This window comes from Pollachius pollachius (assembly GCF_949987615.1).
Source record: "Pollachius pollachius genome assembly, chromosome: 17".
Lineage (NCBI taxonomy): Eukaryota > Metazoa > Chordata > Actinopteri > Gadiformes > Gadidae > Pollachius > Pollachius pollachius.
Genome location: NC_136950.1, coordinates 6,286,273 through 6,292,354, shown reverse-complemented (window position 1 = coordinate 6,292,354; position 6,082 = coordinate 6,286,273). Strand labels below are relative to the sequence as shown.

The window sequence follows — 6,082 nt, the reverse complement described above, 5'->3', positions numbered from 1 at the left end:
CAATGAGGTCAAGAGGTCCGAACCGCCGTAATTTTTCTAGAGGCGAAATATAATTGTATACAAAATCGGCAGTTGGAAACTTCTCTGGGATGAAGACTTTTGAAACTTTTTCTCCGCCGTGTGTGACTTCTGTTGGTGTGTGCTACGGCCCAGGCTACTATACGGCTGTGAAATGCTTCAATTTAAGTTCCTCAGCAACTGTGTAACAGTAAATAACAGACTGAAGAGAAAATAAAGATCAATAATAAATTAAGAGCAGGCAAAATTAATCAAACTAGAATGTAGATATGGAAATTGGAAGAATGGTGTAAGCATATAATAGTACAACAATAATACATTTACACAACAGGTTTCACCTCCCCATCTATTCTTATGAGATACCTGAAACTATCATCTCTTGTCACACTCATGCTGTGCCAATTTCCTGGAATGAATGTTTGGTTGGTCTAAACATTCATTCCAGGATCAGGTTCACTGATCCATGAACCGTACAGTTCATGGATCAGTGAACAGTCGGTCCTTGTTTACTCAGATATAGTATGATGTTACCCCAAGTCATGGAAATTTGTTTTAAATAATAGTTTACGTCTACTGAATAATATCAACAATAATGCTATGTCATTTAAGAATTAATCACTCAAACAGTTTGCATTTTTTAATGAAGATTGAGACCTTCAGATTTTAGTTATACTCACACTTTCAATACTACCTGGTCATTAACCCTGCAAACTAACTACAGTAGTTCCAGTAATACCCTGTGTTTTTCTTTGCATTTGATAATAACAACTCTTTAATCTAACTCGTATTTTGAAGTCCTAAGTGTTATATATCCTATAGTATATATATATATATATATATATATATATATATATATATATATATATATATATATATATATATATATATATATATATATGCTACATAAAGTAATACCATGGATTATCGTCATATGTATCGGCTCTCGGCTTCAATGGACGAGTTGTCATGAGTTGACAACATGACAACATAGTGATTGCACAACGTTGCTTTCACCTTACCAACTTGTGTTGGTGTTAACTCTCGGCTTGAATGGACGAGTTGTCATGAGTTGGCAACATGACAACATAGTGATTACACAACACTGTTCTAAACAGGCAGGTTTTTCTGGCCTGTTGTGCTGAAACGTGACTTGATTGATGATGAAAGCTTGTTCCGCTGTTTCTTGCCAAGTGCATGATTAACTTGACAGTATGAATGAGGCCATGAACTCTTTTAACAAGGAGATAAAAACCTTTCCTCACATCCACGTCACAAACTCTGTACAATGATAATTAACACCCGCCACATTTGCGGGTGGATTTGTATGGTGGCTGGTGAATTGTGTCACTTCACCCGCCACTGTGCGGGTAATACTTTCCAGTCAGGTCCGTTCAAATTTGCATATTTAATACATTCGTCATACGGCGCTGCACAGTTCCACAACCATTACTGTCAACATCCGGCCCCCATCTTCTTCTACGCCTCTTTTGCTGACCTGCGATTGTCAACATCCGGGATAATATACCGGTAACCATATAGATAATATGCCGGTATCAATATTCGGTATAGTATGCTAGGCTAATTATTGTCATATAAAGAAAGAACTACTAGAGAAAGCAATGTTGCGTTTCCTCACCAGAGGAAAGAGAACAGCTGAGGAGAGTGTAGGCCAGGTACAGGTTACGGATGATAGCATTGCTGTCATCCCCAAAAATAAGAGATGGTGAACATCGGACAGTGGGCAACACCGTGACTGGCTGGTGTTTGATGGAACGAGCCAGACAATGTTCTGTGCTCTCTGTCGTAAACATGCTTCGGATGGCCACAGGTCCAATAGCTTTGTGAGTGGGACACAAAACCTAAAATTGGAAGCCGTGAAGGACCACGAGTCCTCAAAAAGTAACCTTCACGTTTTGAAAATTGCCAAGGGAAAATCAGCGCCCGACACCACGACAGCGATGTGGACACTCGTTAGCCCAGCTTGATAGAATTTCGAAATTGGCTCTACTATTTCGAAATGCACACGCAATTTCCAAAAGGGAAGGCCATTTCAAGCCTTCGAATTGCACTGGTAAGTTAATTTTTTATTTTCTATTAGGCCTAATGCAATAGTTTGTTGCTGTCGAAAAACTAGCATGTTGGGTAACCTTAGAGCTCTGCTCACTTGTTTGGCAAACAGCTGCTTTCTGTCAGCCTGGTCAAAACAGATGTCAAGTGTGTGTACTAAGACGTAGGGCTGTCCCGAATACCATTTTACAGGCTTCGAATACTCGTTGGATATTCCGAGCGAGTATTCCAATACTCGTTCAAAAACAACATTAATAATTGAACAGTAAAAAAGTCGGAGTTCCTTACTTTGCTGTTCCGTTCCAAATCAGCTGTCATCTGTGCCATCGTAGCCCTTACAGCAGCTTATCAATTCATCCCGTAACGTGCATATAAATCCAATCAAAGATCAAATTTTTAGTCGTTTGTGTCCATATTAAATCCATCATTGACCGGGTATTCCTTTGACAAAAGCCAGTCTGTGAATGCGCAATAGCAGGGCTGCATAGCGAATGTACACGAACAGATACGCTAACGAGTTCCTATATATATATATATATATATATATATATATATATATATATATATATATATATATATATATATATATATATATAATTTAATGTATTCTGACGTTTTTCAATGTGTCTTGCACTTATTAAGTCATTGTTTCTTGTTCTTGTTTCTTCATGGCCTGTTTTCAAATGTTTAATTTTGAATGCATAGGCAGAGTATGAGTCTTCCTATACCGAGAGGATACATCTGTTGCATTATAGGGGCAGATTTCATTATACATCTGGTTGAATTGAAGAAATTAAAAGGCCAGTGCACTGAAAAAAACGAATGTTCCTATTGACTTATGATGGTGTAGCCATGCATGTTGTTTTATTGTTTTTTATTGAAAATATTTTGTATAGATTTTGTATAGATTATCCCCAAACTTGTCATCGTAACACCTTTGAAATAAACATGACTTAACATGACAGATACTGCAGTATTGTTTATCATATGTGGTAAGAGTGTAACATTTTCAACTCAGTTCCTTGGTAGCACCTACTTACAGTAAAAATCACTTCTGATGGAAAAAATGATGTGTATGAAAAACACTTTTCTTATCTATTGTTACTATTATATTGTTTAAAATGTCCGCATATATTTAAAAAATATATAGCATATAAAAAGTGGCTGGTAAAAAAGATGAGTGGCTTTTAGATTTTTAAATCTACCTGCCACAGTGGCTGGTGGGCAAAAAAGTTAATTTCCATCTCTGACACACACACACACACACATAAACTCAGAGCCACACACATACACACACACAAACACACATAAACTCACAGCTACATACACACACATGCACACACACACAAATCTGCTCAGAGACACACACACACACAAACACACACAAATTTACTCAGAGCTACATACAAATACATACCCACATACACACACCCACACACATAACTTGCACCTACACGCACACATATGCACACGCACACACACACACACGCACACACACACATAACTCCTACACACTTGCTCAATGTTGCCCCATTGCAACACATTCTATCGCCACGCCTGTGATTGGCATTGATTGTAACACACCTACTCACTTTCTCTCTCTCTCTCTCACTCGCTCTCTCTCCAACTATGTCTTTATCTGAGGGGAAAGTCCCCCACACACACACACACCTTGGCTACTTAAGGAGTCGCACTTGAACACATTCACAGAGGAACACTGAACCGCAGGCGGGACTCACTCGCTCAGCGACACAGCAACACACACCCCAGTCACCCCACCGATACGCATCGCCACGGCAACATTCCCAGCACCAGCCTAAGTTACCCCCGCTGTCCACCAAACCGTTACCATGACTACGACCGGACTCCCCATCCTGGCGGCTGTTGGCTGCAGTCTCCTTCTCCTCACATTGTTCCCGGTCGGCTCAGAATCAGGTAAGCACCCAGCATGTGTGTTTGTGTGTGTGTGTGTGTGTGTGTGTGTTGTGGTATGTGTTATTGTATTGAAGGGGACTGTAAGTGTGTGTTCCGTCATTCTTTTCCTGCTTGGTTCTGTGTGTGCTTGTATATGTGTTATTGTATTAATTTTTACTTTGTATGTTGTGTGCATTATTAAACTTTATGTATGTGTGTGTGTGTGTGTGTGTGTGTGTGTGTGTGGGTGTGTGTAGCAAGCTGCTGCCTAAGGTACCCCAAACTCCGGTTGACATGTAAAGATACGCACCACTATTCCCTGCAGAACATCAACGGGTCTTGTGACATGCGAGCTGTGATGTGAGTAGGCCCTCATCGACCTTCAAAGTAAAAGCCTACTGTATTGAATCATAGTGTAGTGTTGTATTGCGTAAAAAACCTGGGAGATGGCTTACGATTTGCTCAAATGTATAATAAAGCCATCAACAGTGGTAGGCATAAGTTTTGGCACCCATGCTAAAGTTGTTTAATTAAGGCATTAAGATGATGTTTTATTCCTCTTTTTGGTCAACTTTAGCATGGGTGCCTTAACTTATGCCTACCACTGTATGTATGAAATGTTAGCCTGTAAATTTACAGAATATACAAAAAAATATTTTGATTTGAAGAAATAGGCTATGTTACCTTCATTATGAAACATTGCTTCTTTGCAACAACACTACTTTACAAATTGTCGTGGACATCCTACGTTGTGCTCATTGATACGAGGAAGCTGTCCTCATTTGTGATGGAGTTGACATCGCAAATGGTCTGGCTGGACCTGACACTTGGTTTCAGAAGGGGGACGGTTGTGTATTGATGGAACGGGTTTGTTTCCTTCCTTATCCAATTTCCTGCCCTGTTCTCTTCCCTCACAGCTTCCACGTTCAGGGACAGAATTTTGTCTGTGCTGATCCGAAAAATCCCAGGACCAGACGTCTCATGGCTTGTTTGGAGTGAGTACTGCCCAGCATATGTCCACACAATAGTGTCTACATGCCATAGCAGTTTCTATATTCCATGATAGCAAAATGTTATGGATCTGAGGAAAGTCAACAACGAAATAAAATGGTTCAATAGGACTGTAAATGAAGACATAATTCGTACATGAGAACACACATTTGCACTTGTGTACATTTTTTCACGCCACAGTCTAAAAAATGATAACCCTAGAGTCGGGGTAGGATGTTAGATGTTCAGCATCAGTCACCCCTTGTTCCTGTGTGTCTTTATACATTGATTGGACCTCCTGAGGCTCAAATCCTCAGAGGCTTAATTGTAATGTGCTGAGGTAACACACCTGCTCAGCTAGAGTAACATATTCTGTTTTTTCGCAGTAACAAGGGGAGAACCCGCAACGGAAGGCATTCCTGACTTCACCAAGAATGATAATTGTTGTATGATGATTGTATCATTTTGAATAGCTTTTGTTATTGTTTTCATAGGGCTCCCTTGTTTTTTAAGTGGAACTTTACACTAGTTACGACATATTGAGCAACAAAGATATGAATGTTAAATTAAGTAAATCCGGTACAATGGAAAGACAACAAAAATGTCTTCATGGGGAAACTTGTCTTTTCTGTGGAATGATCAAATTGTAAAAGCCAAACTTATGCGGTGCATCATTAGCAGGCAACAAGAAACTCTGAAGTTTGACCGGATCTTGTCGATTTTCGTATCTGGTTTAATAGGGTGTGTGTGTTTTATGCGGAGTGCGTTAAATAATTGAGAGACTCGGAATTTATGACAATTTATTATGTTATCTACGTATGTATGTATTTGTATGTATATGTATGTATACATATATGTATGTATATGTATTTTCCAACTCAAACTAAAGAAATGTAGTTCCCATGTTAACTCTTACTTTGTTCTGTGAACAAAAAAAGAATGTTTGCTAATATAATTAAATATTGAAAGAAAACAACAACTGAATATGAATCTGATTTTAAACTGTTTTTGAATATGCAAAATAATCTGATACATTGATTACACATTATCTCAAAATTACTTTAATTAGTTACATTTCATTATTATACAAACT

General features: G+C 38.7%; 1 long non-coding RNA gene across 1 annotated transcript; it reads left to right on the top strand.

The window, feature by feature from the left end:
• Positions 1-3,769: 3,769 nt before the first annotated feature.
• Positions 3,770-5,962, top strand: LOC307088796. The gene is made up of 4 exons (XR_013812586.1): positions 3,770-4,020; positions 4,257-4,359; positions 4,917-4,994; positions 5,376-5,962. It is a non-coding gene; the product is annotated as an uncharacterized lncRNA (long non-coding RNA).
• The last annotated feature ends 120 nt before the right edge of the window (positions 5,963-6,082 follow it).